This window comes from Herpailurus yagouaroundi, unplaced genomic scaffold (assembly GCF_014898765.1).
Source record: "Herpailurus yagouaroundi ecotype Mexico unplaced genomic scaffold, PumYag 77, whole genome shotgun sequence".
Lineage (NCBI taxonomy): Eukaryota > Metazoa > Chordata > Mammalia > Carnivora > Felidae > Herpailurus > Herpailurus yagouaroundi.
In genome coordinates, this window is record NW_024412388.1 from 76631248 (window position 1) to 76646148 (window position 14901).

At 45.7% G+C, this 14901-nt stretch overlaps 1 protein-coding gene and 1 long non-coding RNA gene across 3 annotated transcripts in view; one reads left to right on the forward strand and one right to left on the reverse strand.

Moving 5' to 3' along the window:
- Positions 1–5233, reverse strand: part of LOC121027448 (uncharacterized) — a 25007-nt gene extending 19774 nt beyond the window's left edge. The window contains exon 1 of the long non-coding RNA XR_005788745.1: positions 5223–5233. This is a non-coding gene — a long non-coding RNA (uncharacterized LOC121027448). The remainder of the gene's footprint in view (positions 1–5222) is intronic.
- The window catches only part of LRRC8D (leucine rich repeat containing 8 VRAC subunit D), a 124275-nt gene that overhangs the window by 694 nt on the left and 108680 nt on the right, over positions 1–14901 (forward strand). Inside the window, exon 1 of one of the 2 annotated variants that reach the window (XM_040470910.1) lies at positions 536–774. The exons of the other annotated variant lie outside the window; for it this stretch is intronic. The gene's annotated coding sequence lies outside the window, so the exon portion shown is untranslated. Of the gene's footprint in view, positions 1–535; positions 775–14901 lie in introns of those variants that run through there. 2 annotated transcript variants of the gene reach the window in all.

Consider the following 14901-nt stretch of genomic DNA (forward strand, 5'->3'; position numbering starts at 1 on the left):
GGGGGGGGGCGCGGGCGGCGCGCGGGGCCGCGCTGGGTTCCCGTCTGCGACCGCCCGGGCCCGGAAGATTGCGCCGCTCTGGGCAACTGGAGCGGCGGGCGCCGCCGAAGCCTCGGCCGCCGGCAGTGGGCCCTGAGAGAGGAGAGTGTGGACTGCCTCCCTCCAGCTCCCCCTCGCGCGCGCTCCCTCCCCTCGCCCCCGTCCGCGCAGTCGGGAGGGCGGGGAGTCCCGGTTTCGGCTCCGCTGATTCCTCCCGGAGGTGGGTGTTTGGTGTCTGGCCTTGCTGGCCGGGAGCCCAGAAGGTGAGCCCTTTAACTTCTCGTGAAACGCCTCCCCCTCGCCTGCTTCCCGCGCCGGGTGGGCTGGGCGGGGAATGAGGGCCGCGCTCCGCCCCCCGCGCCGGAGGGAGGGAGCCGGGGGCCCGCAGGTGCACCCTGCCCGCCGCGGGCCATCTCCGGGTTGGGTACCGGTATAATCCGCTTCTAGCTTGTTTGAAGGCGTGGGCACTTGGGAACTGGACTTCTGCTCGAATCCTGGCCAGGGGCTTGGGAAGGAGGATTGGGGGAAGTTGCTTACTGGAGGGTTGATAGAGGCCTTCCTCCTAATGTCCCCCCTCATTTGGGGTCTCCCGTGGGGATAAACAAATTAGGCTTTTGGTTTTTTTGGAGGGCCGGGTTTTTTGTTTGTTTGTTTGTTTTGTTTTGTTTTCTGTGTTGTGTTTCTTAAAAAGCCAGCCGCAGTGAAGGAGAGCTGCCGCAGGTCGAGGGAGGAGAGGTAGGTCCCTGCTGGAGAGGAAGAGGTGGGATTTGCGGTCCCAGTGGGTACGCAGCTGGGGGTTGTGTGGCAGAAGCTGGGGAGGTGAGGCTTCAGGACAGAAACAACGCAAAGGTGTGAGGGAGCGAGCGCTCAAGAGGTAGGCCGAGAGATGGGGAATAGTACTGGGGAGTCCTAGCCAATTGTGGGGCCCAACTTGAGCTACTTGGGCTCATACATGGCTCCTTCTGCTTTGCAAATTTCCTCCTTTTTCTTCCTTGAATTTCAAAAATATTTCTTGTTGGGCAAATCTGTGAGGATATATTTTGAAAGATAACTGAGTAAAAAGAGAGCAGGCTTCTGGAAACTTTCCTGAGCTTTGAAAATAAAATTCCATTCAGGCCGCTCTTATTGAGCACCTATTTTGTGTTCTGTGCTGGACTTTGGAAGAGTCTGGACAGGCGAGGAGTTACTGTCTGCAGTAATGGTGACGGCTGTTTGCCTCATAAACAACCAAAGGGCACTTCCAAGTGCCAAGAATGACAGTGATTCAGACCTTCCCCACCAAAGCTTCTGGGACCCCCCCCCCCCCCCCCGGCCGCTCTTTACAGACCTGTGAGAAGAATCCATGGCTAGTAAAGGAGGTCCGTAGACAGCATTTCATTTTACTGTCCATAAATACTGGCCAAACCCCTGCCATCAGCTAGGAAAGGGTTAGAGTTGTCACTTCTCCTGTATTCCACATCAGTTGATTAAAATCCTGTTAAAGTGCAAAAGCAAGAGAGGAAAGATCCTGAGATGAGTTAAAATAAGGATCCAGCACAGTTGATTTGGAGTGTTTGGTCTCCGTAGGTTATTTAGGGAGTCTCCTGTAAAATGATTAGGTAATCCACGGAGCTGAAAGAAAATGCAAATCTTGAATTGGCATGGTTTACTTACATATTTGAACATTTTATCTTAGGTTTGTCTCGTTTTTATTGACGGTGTGTGAGTGTGTACTTTGTTGATTAAAACTCAACACGTTAGAAGTTTGCAGAGGAAAGTGTCCTTAGGTGACCCAGTCCCCCAGTCTCTTCTGTTACCACGTTGAGTAGTGTATGATGCAACAGTTAAAGTATTGAGCCATATTCATATCTTTTTCTCCTTGCCAAGGTTTACAGAATTCAAAAACTTGATCAACACTTTGCCGTTTTCCCTTCGCTTTTATACTGTGATGAGCTTTTTAAAATTAATTTCACAAAATGTTGATGTGTTTGTCATGTCCTGGTAGCTAAACTGTTTTGGTAGCTGTATGATGGAAGTTAGACTTGGTTCAATCTCAGTAACACAGGTAAATTGGCACTATCTGTGAAGAAGTCAAAAGTTTTGTTCAAACTGTGTACTCATGATCACACATGCTCTTGAAATGGTAGTTGGTAAGGGATTTCACGTACTTTTCATACATAATTGGAGCTGATACTTGACATTCTAAGAAACACCACTTTATTGAGTGCCAGCAGCAAGCGGAAAACCAGAGTGGGTGTTGTGGTTCCCTAACAAGGAAGGAGAAGATTCTTGCACAAATAGAGGGCAGGTAAGACAGATACAAGTGAGGATACCACCAGAAGCAAAGGATTGCATTTTTTAGGAGGTCAAGGAATACTGAAATGGAAAGGGTGTTTGGAGCCAGATAAAAGTATTGTGTGCTTTGGGGAAGGGGGAAGGAGCATGTTTTAGGGGAAGCAGTGAGCTTTGTCCCAAGTCAAATATAGTAAATAGGTTTGCCTGGCTGGAGCAGAGAACAAGACTGATGGAGTTAGGGGAGATCTAGTTAGTGGAAAACGTGAAACACAGGTCAGTGATGCTAATCATTTGCGTCAAGAAGAGTGGTTCTCAACAAGGGGTGACTTTGCCTCCCAGCAAACATTTGGCAATGTCTGGAAACTTTTTTTTTTTTTTTTTTTTTTTTTTGGTCATAGCCGGGAGGCAGGTGCTACTGACATCTAGTGGAAAGAGGCCAGGGATCCTGCTGCACATCCATCCTGCAATGCTCAGGACAGCCCCCACAACAAAGAACTATCCCAGCTGAAATGTCAGTAGTGCCAGGGTTGAGAAACCCTGCTTGAGACAGCAAACGTTAAGGTCACTGTGAAGGAAAGTTACATCTCAGAATGGGCCTTGAAGGAGGTGGTTCTTGACCGGTGAGCAAGGACGTCAAGTTTGGGAAGCCAATCTAGGAGACCTGTGCTCTGCTCGGCCTGAAGTGAGTAGGATCTGGGCAAAGCCTAATCAGAAGAAAAGGGCATTTTTGAGAAATCATGGCAGATCAGTTAGCAGGGCAGTATAATACTGGGTAGGTGGGGAATCTTGGAGTCAGAACTGGAATTTTAGAGAGGTCCTGGTCTAACTTCTTTGGTAAATTCTTACACTTGCTAGACAGCCTCTGTTTAAACACCCCTAGAGGAAAGCCAGTCGGTTAAGCAACCGACTTCCGCTCAGGTCATGATCTCATGGTTTGTGAGTTGGAGCCCCTTGTCAGGCTCTGTGCTGATAGCTCAGAGCCTGGAGCCTGCTTCAGCTTCTGTGTCTCCCTCCCTCTCCCTCCCTCCCTCTCTCTCTCTCTCTCTCTCTCTCTCTCCCTCTCCCTCTCTCTCTCTCTCCCCCCCTCCCCTGCTCACACTAGCTCTCTCTCTCAAAAATAAATAAACATTAAAAAAATTTTTTTAAATAACCTCTAGAAAGTACAGGGAACCCTGTAGTTAGGAAGACATGTCATTATATCTTTGGATTCCATGTGTGATTTTTATTTGAGCTGAAGGCTGCCTCCTCGAAACTGTTCCATTGATTCTGTGCCTCTGGAACTTCCCATATCCAGAGGACAGCCCCTTGAATTCACAAAGACGGTATGATGTCTCTCTCCCCATTTCTCAATGCAAAATAGTCAACGTCTTCTCACAATCCTGTGTGGGACATGGTTTCTAGATGTCTTTTTAGTTTGTCAGCATCTCTCATGGAGAGTAATGGTATCTGGAATTAAATAAGGTAATTGAGGTGTGCCTGGTCAACAGAGAGTATAGTAGGACAGCTTTTTCCTAAGACCAAGGCATAAACATCTACTTACTGCAATTTAAACAACTGTCTTTTTTTTTTAAGTTTTTATTTTATTTTGAGAGAGACAGAGAGTGCACACACAGAGGAGGAGCAGAGAGAGAGTAAGGAAGAGAATCCCAAGCAGTCTCTGCGCTGTCAGCCCAGAGCCCAACGCGGGGCTCGATCTTGATCTCATGAGCTGTGAGATTATGACCTGAGCCAAAATCAAGAGTGGAATGCTTAACTGACTGAGCTACCCACGTGCCCCACAAAACTGCCTTTTTTTTTTTTAACGTTTATTTATTAAAAAAAAAATTTTTTTTTTAACGTTTTTTATTTATTTTTTTGGGACAGAGAGAGACAGAGCATGAACGGGGGAGGGGCAGAGAGAGAGGGAGACACAGAATCTGAAACAGGCTCCAGGCTCTGAGCCATCAGCCCAGAGCCCGACGCGGGGCTCGAACTCACGGACCGCGAGATCGTGACCCGGCTGAAGTCGGACGCTTAACCGACTGCGCCACCCAGGCGCCCCTAACGTTTATTTATTTTTGAGAGACAGAGTGTGAGGGGGGGAGGGGGAGAGAGAGAGGGAGACACAGAATCTGAAGCAGGCTCCAGGCTCTGAGCTGTCAGCATAGAGCCTGATGTGGGGCTTGAACTCACGAACCGTGGGATCATGACATGAGCCATAGTTGGACGCTCAACCGACTGAGCCACCCAGGCATCACTAAAACTGCCTTTTTTAAAAAAACAGCACCTAGCACAGATTCACCTGTAGGTTCTGTCCAGTCAAACTGTCAAAACATCCAGATATGGTGTTGAGCTGCTGCGACCCTATTCACTGGGCAGATTTTTGTATGTGTAGGTGAGATTGAGTGGACGGTTTTTAGTTTTTGTCCCTGTTCAGTGGTATCCTATTTATTTTGGTCCAATCTCAGGCCTTTTGAGATTTTAAAGTCTTGATTCTGCCTTCTAATCCTATGAGAGAGGAGTAGAGGATGACTTTGCCAAAAGCTTTATAGTCACTTGTATTAATACTGCACGAAACCCAGTAGTTTGGCACTGCTGGTCCTATTTGAGAGCTGAGGTGTTTAGTGATGGAGGTAAATTCTAGGGGTTGATTGGCCCTTAGGTCAGGGGCTTCTAAGAAATCTATGTTTGTGGTCAGACTACATTGCATTTAGCTTTTGCAGATGTTTGCACCTGAGGTGCCCTTTTGAAATTATTTGAGTCAGTTGCCAGCTTCTGAAATCTGTACTCCATCCTCTAGGGTCTTTGTAATTCTGTTTAGACATCTGGAAGAGAATTTCTAATGTTCTGTGCAAATCTGAAGCTTACCAGATCAGAGTTGCTTTTGAAATTTGTGCGGACATAAATAGGATAACTGGTATTGAAAAAACCACGTATGAACATGGTTCCCACTCGGGCTAAGCTTTTTTCCCTTTTCTTTTTGCTAGTATGCTCAAAATACTTAATTAGTGACAGGTTTACATTTGGGGCAGGAGAGAGGATTAGGGCTTAGAAACAAGCCCTTTTCCCAGAATTAGGGTTTAGCTTGTCATTGGTGTAATTTCATACTTACCAGATTTCACGTGTCTTCACTGAAATGACATTAGGAAATTACCACGCTCAGATGTCTTCTGAAGCAGGCAGTTCAGAAAGCGTAAGTAACTTAGTGCCAAGTTCTTCAAATGTTCTAGATCTATCCAATAAACTAGATTTAAACAAATGATTTGGTTGGGATGGTAGCCATCCAACAGTTTTGAGAGTGTTAGAACAAAATTCCAGATCTTGTAGCTAACAAGTACAGCCTCTTTGTTATGAATATCCATCATGCCCTGATCCCCTGCTGGTGTGTTGTCTGTCCAGATGGTCTGTTCGCTCTCACTTCTGTTCTGGTCCACATGGGAAACCTCTCCATGTCCTCTGGAGGTGAGAGATATTCCTGAGAGCAGAAGGGATGTTTTGTGAAGGTATGAGATTTCTTGAGAGGGAAAATATTTGAAAGCCCTTAGGTATTGTCCTTGCAGACTTTCAAAGGCTATACCGAACTTGAAGCCACCTTGGAATTAAAGATGTGAAGTATCATTTTGAGTAGAAAGGTAGAATTTTGTAGATGGAAGGTATCAACACTTGAATTTTGTATCCATAAAATCGAGGAAATCCAGGCCCAGGGAGGTGATGTGATTAGCTGTAGCTTACCCAGGAGGTGACAGAGCAGGCATTAGAATTCATCTGCCTTAAAGACCACAAATAAAGGCTAAGGATAAAGATTTCTCCTCTGCTTGAAGGTGTGTAAACAGTGGGTCCCTCAGGCCTTATTTACATAATTGATCCAGAAGAAGGAGCACACAGTGGAATTTCTAAGTTTACAGATGACAGCAAGCTCTTCTGAATTATGAAATAAGTAACCAATGGGGATTTACTCCAGGGAAACCGTATTAGGATATATGAGTCATCAGCAGATTTGCAGGTGAGTTTCTCTGTGGGCAGTATGAGGTCAGGTACTTAGAAATTATGGAACTGTCATAGGGTGGGTGTTTTGCTGGCAAAACCCAGGAAAGGACTTCAAAAACACTTTCACAGTGTTGTCCCAACTTGCTCTTGCAGGTTAAAAAGGGCAGGAAATGCTAAGCTTCATACAAAAGATTTTGGAAACGAAACAGAAAATCTTATTTGATTTTCCACTGTGCTTTGTTCAAAGCGTGGGCACCGGTCTTTAGGAAAGACCCTGGAGCTGGAACGACCAATGTAATGGTATCTAAAAAACATAGACATTCGGGGGCGCCTGGGTGGCGCAGTCGGTTAAGCGTCCGACTTCAGCCAGGTCACGATCTCGCGGTCCGTGAGTTCGAGCCCCGCATCGGGCTCTGGGCTGATGGCTCAGAGCCTGGAGCCTGTTTCCGATTCTGTGTCTCCCTCTCTCTCTGCTCCTCCCCCGTTCATGCTCTGTCTCTCTCTGTCCCAAAAATAAATAAACGTTGAAAAAAAAATTAAAAAAAAAATACATAGACATTCCTGCTAGAATGGAAGCTCCAGGAGGACAGGGCCTTCCCCGTCTGTTTTTTGATAAAAATATTGGGATTTAATAAAATAAAATAAAAAATAATGGGATTTTTAGTATCTGGAAAGAAGACTGCAAGGAGATATTATTGAAACCCATGAAACCGTTAGGATAAGGATAGAAGAACCTGATTGTTCCCCTAATCCCAGCAAACCTGAATGTGGTATTTCAGTTGCCTACTTCCTTGTCTCCATGGTCCAGTACTTGTCAGTGTGGCAAGGGCGGGGAGATATCTGTATTGTTCTGCACTGATTTCCTAGTGCCTCATGCATGGCAGGTCCTCTGTTCATATCTGTTGCCAGAAGGAATGCATGAAGAAGTATACGTTAAAGCTTTATAATACGCAAGTTCAGGATGAAGGCAAAAAAATATGGCACCAGTTTTTCTCAACCCTGGCTATCATCAGAGTCAGTCTGGGGAATATTTTTAAAGTTACTCAAGCCCCATCTATCGAATCAAAATCTCCGGGGAGTGGGGGCGGGGGGAGTTTCGTGTTGAAACGAGCTCTCCTCCACCCCCCAAGTGATTCCATGTGTAGAGCCAAGACAGAACCACTCACTGTCTTTTGTACACAGAAGTCTGGGTCCCCACTGAAGACAAAAGGTTTTGAAACATTCGTGGCTGACAGGCTCACAGTTAGTTACTAAGACAAAGAACTTTAAGGATACATCTGTGTCCTTGGAAGGTGATGACCAAGGCAGTGGATGGTTCACAGGGTGGCCCGTGGTGTTTTCATGAGGTGCTGCATCCCCAGACTGGATGGCATAATGAACCAACTTGAAGTCTGTTCCTGAGCAGTTGTTTCCAGGTTCCATGGTGACAGTTGCACCAGCCTGTGGGGTAAAAGAGTAAAAGCAATGTGGCAAGCTTTTGAGTTTTGATTTTAATGCTAAGTTTATTCAATTTCAAAGGTCTTTTTTAAAAATCTTGGGTACTTCCTACTTTGAGGTGTTAATTTTGTTTCCTCTTGTGAAGGATGGCAATGATCGCTTTTTTGAGGACATGTCTTGGTCACCGAAACCCTGGCAGTTTTATGACAGCCTTCCTGTAAGATTCTACTGGTCTATGAAATCAAGTGTGGAACTACTACTGCTGAGGTTTTCAAGATGTCCCTATCCTCCTGTTGACACCTGCTGTTGTGAAGGCTCACAGATATCCATGTTAGATGCCATTATGAACATTTCTTAAAACCCTTTTTTACTTTCCTCTTCTGCTTGCTGGTAATAGTTAGGAACACTGCCAAGGAAGGCTTCACTTCCCCAGCAACCCATAAATTCCATTGCTAAATCTTAGCGTCAACAGATCACCAACACTGCAATAAATTCTACAAAGGAGGGAGAAGAAAGGAAGCGCAAGACCACCCTCCCCTCTGAAGGATGTTGATCACCAGAAAGCACTGGATCTCCAGATCTCATGCAGTGGAGACAGGACACATTCATGCCATCCCACTGTGTATGAAATACCATCAGTCAAAATCCTCTTTACTGATTGTTCCAAGCTTAGTTCTAAGGGATATTTAAAAATTGAAATTGTTTGGAAAATGGTCTCCATGATGCACCCCACTAAATAAGCTTTTAAAATCAATTTATTATCAGATGTAACTAGTTTTGTTTTGTTTTTTTAACTTAACTGATCAAGAAGTAATTGGACAATGTGGGGACTACCCCAAATTAATACTAACAACTGTTAATTAGGCATTTTCTGATTGTCCAAATGTATGCCCTGAACTTTACATGCGTTCTCATGCCATCCTCGAAGGAATCCTGAGTGGAAGGTAGACTTACATCCTACCTCACAGATGAGGTAACTGGGGCTTCAGAGGTTATGTGATTTGTAAAAAAAATCACACAGAAATGGAGGAAGTGGAATTTGAAATTAGCCTTGTTATTTCAAAGCCCGTTCTCTTAGCTACTGTTCTCATTACTCTTGTATTCTTTGTATTCATTTTATAATACCTATTCATATTCTTGCCAAAAACAAAAAACGCCAAGAAAGAGAATGGGATTTTGAGGTCTAGAGGGACCTCGCAGCTTGTCCAGGTCATGGACAGATCTGGGGTCAGATCTGAAACGTGGGGACAGAGGCCGTAGAGAGTTGAGCCCCAGTGACACCTGCATCTTCTGGTTTCTAGGACAGTGTTCTCGCCAGCACACAGGGTTTTAGAAAATAGCAACCAAAATAATACCATTTGAGTGAAACTTTACCCTAGAATTGAGAGGGTAGTTTAAAAGCACTTGTTTTGGTGACTTCTCTAGCCCTATTCTGTTTTGTCACCAGTGTTGGTGATGGAATGCCACTTGTAATAGTACATACACATGAAGCGCCCTTCTCCTAAAGAGATCAGCCTTACAGTAACAGCTGGACACAAATATGTCAAGATGTAGCTGATATTTATTAAGGTGTTATACCCAAGTGCTCGCTGAACAACTGCTATCACAAATATATGCAATTTAAAAAATAATCATATCTGTATTCCTCTAAATAGACCATGAATCAATATCCAAATATCTATATCCTGTATTTATATTGTCTTAATATAGATTTATTATGATCAAGTATAAGTATTTCAGCGGAATGAATTCATCCTGCTAGAATCTCTCCTTTCACGGTTTTTTCATACTAGCATTTGACCACTAATAAAGTACAAATTAGGAAATGGTCTGCAGCGTTAACACAGATTTCACAAATGCACCCCTTCCTATACACACAGGTACAGAGAGGGAGGGAAAGGCAGAGGGAGGGACACTTTTCTCTCTAGCCTAGTTCTTTTCAAATATTTTTCTATTATGGGGCATTTCCCATTTCTCTTGGTTCTAAGTTCTTTTCCTTATAAGTTATTTGTACCTGGCAAAATCTGTATGGAGCCAAAACTGGGTAATTGCATCTGTAGTTTCTGCACTAACTAGAGGGAGCATTAGAGTGGATGGTGGCTCTGCCTCGGGTCTCAGGCAGATACTAAGCACTGCCTGCAGCAGGCCTCAGGGAAGATGATGTGCAGCAGCTGGTCATCAGCCTCAGGGTAGGGTGGTCAGGAGGGAGGGGGCTGGACCTGGGCTGAACTAGAAAATGCAGGTCTGCCTGAAGGGGCTCTGTTTAGCTGATCTGCTCAGCAGCTAATTGTTGGCCATATGGGAATGTGGGCAAGTCTTGCCAGATCTTCTGATTTTTCACCGTAAGCCAGAAAATCTGGATTATTGCTTTAAAATCTCCTGATTTTAAAAGATCAGCTAACTCAACATTTTAAATAAGAACTTCCTGCCGACCAAACAAAATGGCTTTGTGGGCTGAGATACAGCCTGCAACCTTAGGCCCTTAGAGATGGATAGCCCTAAGGGGCCAGGTAAACAGAAGCATAAGATGTGAATAAACCCACGGCACACTTGGCGAATCAGTTTAAGTGGAAACAAATCAAAAGTTGATTTCATTGCTTTGTGCTTCGCACCGCCACCCCCCTCCCTGGCCATGTACACATAAAGCAGAAAAACTCAAAAGCAGCATGCTTTCAATGATGGTAACAGTTTCTGCCCTTTAAATTTGGTATGTTTGAAGTGAATGCATTTGAAGGGTTGTCTTGCTTGAGGAGTAACGGATTCAGGGAGAACGGTGTAGTTTGGGAGGGAAGGAGCTAGGCAAAAGTGATTCAGAGCTGGGGGCTGAGGGGGCAGGTGGGCCGAAGAGCAGAGAATGAGGGGTGAGTACCACTTGGGAAGTGAAGAAAGAGATCATCTACCCCCCAAAGATAAGGGAAGAGGAACATTTATTTATATCTCAAAATTGCTTTGGGGGTGATAGGGAAGACAGGGTTAGGAGAGTCCTTACCCAAGAAAGGGAAAATCATGACCTGATACTTACTGCGAAGTAGTGTGGGATCTCTTGTGGGTGGGCAGAGTGCCATTCTTTCGCCATTGCTAGTGTGTGCGCATTAATTTGTGTTGTGGCTTCTGCAAAAGGAGAACCGGAGTGAGAAGGAAGGTGAAGGGTTCATGTGAGAAGGGAGAATGTAGAAGCAGAAGAGGACACTGCACAGCAGCCAGTACCAAAAAGGAAACCGGGAAAGCGTTTGCATTGCAGAAAGTTGGCTGTGTTGGGATCCAGAGTGAGGTGGCCCCCCCAGCTCGCACACGGCTCCCCGGGGCTCCAGCTTGTTTTGCTTGTGGAGGGCTCGCGTGCTCAGCATGGCTTGCGGCAGCCCCCACGCCCCCGCGTGTGAAGTTAGCGACAGCACGACCGCATCTGCCCAGTCGGGGCTTGCTGCTGGGGAACAGTGGAGGCTGACTTGCCGCCCCTTCTCCCCGGCTGGGTGCCTCCGTGCAGGACACGACCTCAGACCTGCACTGTGACCCCCACTAACGCTGCCGCCTGGTTTATCTGCTCTTCTGGGGAGAAGCCTTCAGTCGTTCGCCTAGAATAGGTCGAACAAATGCCCTCTCTGAAAGTGGAGAGGTTCAGAGAGGTGACACTTTAGCCGGTCTCTGTTGGTAGCGGAGGCTAGACTCCTAGCCTGAGAGGGGGATTTTTAAAAGCATTGTTCTCTTAATCATCCCGAGCATAGCACATTGTTCCTGGAATTTCAGCATTTTCTGGGAAAGAACTCTTTTGATTCATCAGCAGGTTCTATTCCAGTCCTTAGGACTGTCCTCCCTGGGTGAGCTGAACCACGTCCTTCTCAGCTGGTGAAACTTTAAATTTTTAACACTTTGGTTGCTTTCAGAATAGAAGACGCATTTTAAAAATGTGCCCTCGCATCAGGGTAATGCAGTGAAGGTCTTTGGGGTTTTTTCTCCCTATGGAAGCCAGTTTGTAGTATTGAGAGAATGGGTGCAGATTTCCTTGCACTATTGCTGGGAAAAAGAACAGTTCTTCAAATTCCACCGTTTGTTCTTCCAGTGCCTCCAGTCCACAGATGGGAACCCAGAAAGATCCTATCAGGAAGTGAAACTCGTAAATAATCTTTGTGCTGGTGTGGGGCATCATGGATCAACAAATGGGACAAGAAGTCTTCTTGAAACTTCTTATGAAATACACTTTGAAAAGAACACAATCTTAGCGATTCTCTTCTGGAAATAATAATAGGAAACATCTATGAAGTACTCACATGCACCTGGCACTGTTTGGAGCACTTTGCATGTAGTAGCTCATTTGCCCCTCACGACAGGCAGAGTGCCCTAGTGTGGACGCACTTCCCCATGACCGTGGGCAGCAGTCAAGGAGCTCGGGCGTGTATTGGCGGTAGTAGCAGGGCAGTGATGGGAACCGAAGCCCTTGCTGCTTCAGGATCCGTCCTTTCAAGGATTGCATTATTGCCTCTTGCCCTCTCTCCCGGCAAGGACCTCAGATTGGCGTTAGAAACTCTTTTGCTTTCCACATTACCTCAGCTTTAAACTCAGGATCAAGGTGGGATTTTAAAAAAGAATGAGTATTATACTCCTTCCCTAATTGCGCCTCCACAAACAGAATGAACAGAGTTGTCAGGAGCTGTTTCCATCCAGGAACAGAAAACTGAAGATCTTCCTGGAACCATGTGCCAGCATCTTGGACCGCTCATCCTCGGGGCTGCCGTTGGGGCCTTGCTGCTGTCACAACCCTCACTCTTGGCACCAGAATCGTTTTTAAGAGCACGAAAGCTGTTTTACGTTTACCTTTACAACTAGTGGGTTTGGAATGCTTCTGAGAACCCTAAAAAAAAAAATTGTTTTTCACACTTAATGTAAGGCAGTGGGAGGTCCATGAGTCTGGAGCTTAGGGACTTGAGTTCTGGTCCTCGCCCTTTCTTCTACTGACCATGTGACCTTGGATTTCACAGGACTTGGATTTCATCCCCTTGGGAGTGATGGGGGTGAATAGTGGCAATATGACTGGTTTCGTGAGGGTAAGGTGCTATTATACAGGACGGTAGTTTATCAACAACAGTAGTTGTGTGTGTGAGGCAGTGACTGGACCAGTGTGTCCTTTGTGAGCCGTGGAAGTCATTTTCCATGGGTGAGCAGTGAGGTGGATGCTTGGGAGTACTTGGGAAGGTTTGTGTTGATCCGAACTTCTTCCCTTTCCTGTTCTTCCCTTACCTGTGTTCTAGTGTGGACGATAGTGTGGGTGTGGACTCAGTTTCTGGCCCAAACTCCATTTCCTTGGCTTTTCCCCCTCCTACTTTGGGCTCGCCTCCAGTTTGCCTACAAAGTACTGTTTGTTGTGAGGGTGAAGCGGGCGATTCTGGGCAGCGACACTGTGGCTGCAGGCAGTTACTGTAGTTCAAAGCAAAAAGCCAGGCTGGAGTAGGAGGGACACTGACGGGGCTTGTGCATTAGAATTTCGTACATTGGTTTTTGAAGGAAAGAAAGGGGGATAAGACATGACTTGTCACTAGGAACGTTAGGAAATGCCCTTCCTAACGGAATGGAATTGGGTGAGGAAAAGAGGCCTTTAGGAAATCACTGCCTATTACTCTGAAAGCAAATGCTTTTTTTTTTTTTTTTCTTTTTGGTGAAAGCAAATGCTTTTTGAGCAGTGTGTCTTGTGGTACATTCTAGTAGGATACAAACAAAAATTAATAATAAAAAATAATAAAAACAGGTGTCATTTTGGTGAATTTTTAGGTGGTCCCTATTCAGCCAAACATTTTTCATGTTTTATCCTCACTTCAGTCATGGAGATAGGTATCATTTGTTGTTGCTGTTCCATTTCAAAGATTACAAAATTGAGGCTCACTCTGTTTAAATAACCTAGCAAGGGTCTGGGCACCTGGGTGGCTCAGTCAGTTAAGCGTCCGATTTTGGCTCAGGTTATGATCTCACAGTCTGTGAGTTCAAGCCCCACTTTGGGCTCCATGCTGACAACTCAGAGCCTGAAACCTGCTTCGGATTCTGTGTCTCCGTGTCTCTGCCCCTCCCTGCTCATGCTCTGTCTCTCTGTCTCTCTCTCAAAAATAAATAAAGATTAAATAACATACCAAGGGTTACAGTGCTAGTAAGTACCTGGAGGAACTAAACTTTGAACCTGGATCTGTCTCTCATCCACAGAATAAAACATGAGTTACATTTCCCTCCTGCTTTCAGGGAGGAGACTGGCATGTGAACAGTGTAGTATAATTGAGCACAGTGTGCATGCAGTATATGCCGTAACCCCTGCATGAGCTGAGTTTTTGGACATTTGCTTAGAGGAAAGAGAGACTGATTTTTTTTTTAAGTTTATTTATTTACTTATTTTGAGAGAGAGAGAGAGAGAGAGAGAGAGAGAGAATCCCAAGCAGGCTCCGCCCTTGTCAGCACAGAGCCTGATGTGGGGCTCGAACTCACTAACTGTGAGATCATGACTTGAGTCAAAACCAAGAGTCAGACGCTTAACTGAGTGAGCCACCCAGGTGCCCCGAGACTCTAAAGACCAGCGAAGATTTCATACACACAGAAAAATGGTTTCAGGAAGGACCTTGAAGGATGCAATAGACTGGGACCGTCAGGGTGGGAGTGGTGAGGTATGGAAATGAAAAAGGAAGTATGCAGTGTGTTTGGGGGAATTGATGCTGTGACAGAGTGAGAGATGTGGGAGAAAAGGAGAGCAGAAAAGCAGTTTGGGACAGGTTACTGAGGGCCTGGAGTGTCCTGCTACAGAATTTGACTTCGTTCCATTGCCTTTGAAGGCTATTCCACTAAAGGTTCACGAGAAGGGACTTTATTTGCTCTAGTCTCTGACTTCATCGATGGTAGCGTGAAGAGAGGAGTAAACGTCTGCAGCAGGGATTCCCCAACTGGGCTGCACCTTAGGTTACTGGGAGTTCCTTAAATGAACAGAATGGCGCACTCACCCCCAGCAGTGATGCTGATGGTGTAAATCTGGGGTGGGGCCTGGCCTGGAGGATTATATTCAAAAGGTGCTTCTGAGTGCAGCCAGATCCAGGAATAGGTCCTGTGGGCATTAGAACATCGGGGACTGGGGCAGGACCGAGCCCAACAGTCATTGTGTGGATAATTTTGAAATGACGCGAGGGGGCCAGTAATCAAACCTTGGAGAAGATCTGTCTTATA